Source organism: Penaeus monodon, chromosome 15 (genome assembly GCF_015228065.2).
Source record: "Penaeus monodon isolate SGIC_2016 chromosome 15, NSTDA_Pmon_1, whole genome shotgun sequence".
In the NCBI taxonomy this organism is placed as follows: domain Eukaryota; kingdom Metazoa; phylum Arthropoda; class Malacostraca; order Decapoda; family Penaeidae; genus Penaeus; species Penaeus monodon.
Genome location: NC_051400.1, coordinates 1,385,691 through 1,387,025, shown reverse-complemented (window position 1 = coordinate 1,387,025; position 1,335 = coordinate 1,385,691). Strand labels below are relative to the sequence as shown.

The 1,335-nt window shown below is 37.8% G+C and overlaps 1 protein-coding gene across 1 annotated transcript in view; it reads right to left on the bottom strand.

Annotated features, from left to right (window-relative positions):
- Positions 1-1,252, bottom strand: part of LOC119581620 (general transcription factor IIH subunit 1-like) — a 12,096-nt gene extending 10,844 nt beyond the window's left edge. The window contains exon 1 of the mRNA XM_037929739.1: positions 1,105-1,252. The gene's annotated coding sequence lies outside the window, so the exon portion shown is untranslated. The remainder of the gene's footprint in view (positions 1-1,104) is intronic.
- Positions 1,253-1,335: the final 83 nt, after the last annotated feature.

The following is a 1,335-nucleotide window of genomic DNA, read 5'->3' as shown; positions in this document are numbered from 1 at the left end:
TAACAGCTACTGCTTATATTTGTATTTTAACTCTTCTTTTTCTTTATTTTTAGCATAAAGAGAGTATTCTACACACACAAAAAAAATCAAAGGTCTGATTTCAATATTAGTTTACTCAAAACAGAAAGCTCTGCATAAACACTAAACAGTTTAATATTTACTATTCTGCTTGATAGAGAATCAGCTTTAAGTTGCTGGAGATTCTCATAAACTGCAGCGATTTAGGTGTACTTGCTAAGTATCAAGTTAATTCAACATGGTAAATATTCTTTAGTGTCCCTCCATTTAGTCTTTATTATCATTGTTTTTGGATATTTCAAAATACAAAAATAAAATACAATTCACATCTGCTACACAGAAGGGGAAAAAAAAACAATAGGCCTACGTGGTTGGAAATTCTGCAATTCAAAATACATTCTTTATATTACAATTCTCCCTTCAACGGCATTCAATATGTTGATACTCCCCCCTCCCCCCCAAAAAAAAAATGTAGTAAAAATAAATTAATATCAGTTGTAAGGAATCATAACTGATTCTTATTGCAATTAATTAGTAAGGTTATCCTGCAATAAAACCGTAATTTACATATCACATCAAATAAGGACGTTGATGTCACCTTTCTACATTCTTTCTATTCCCTTCCTCCTCAACAAATACCAATCTATCCCCAATAACTCTTACTAATTAAGTAATGGAAGCCAATGCTTGAATAATACTCTCGATTTAAAAGGAATGGAGAAAAAAGGAAAAAAAAAAAATTTGCCTTATTACTTTCATCTTAACCTCAATTCAATTTTGCGCATTTGATACTCATCCATTTACATTAAGGAATTTAAATGCCACTTGATGGTAATGCCTGTGAGTCTGTGAGTCTTTATTCGGCGTACTTAACGGTCTCTTAATACGGAAAATATGTAATATATGAGACCGCATGGATCACCACACAATGTAATGATGATAAGGAAAAAGGTAATGAAAACGTCATCACTACCGCTCCATTCTATTTCTACGCCCTTCCAGATCTCCCGGAGGACGAGCCGGACACTTGGCGATCCCCCCCGTGGCCTCAATTTCCCGCCGGAGTCAATCGAGTGGGTATTTTACCTCAAAAAAGGGTGTTATCATTCACTTGTCTCGGTCTCTCCTTGAACTGTCTTCGCGAAACCAAAACATGTGTGGACACTCAGAGCCATCTAGCGGCCGGGCGGCGCACTAGGCGTTGCCATGGCGACGGGGGACGCCGGCCACCTAGCGCCCGGATGAGGCACTACGCGTTGTCATGGAGACGTGGGACGCACACCGGGTTTTTAAATTTATTTATAAGAAGCTCAGACT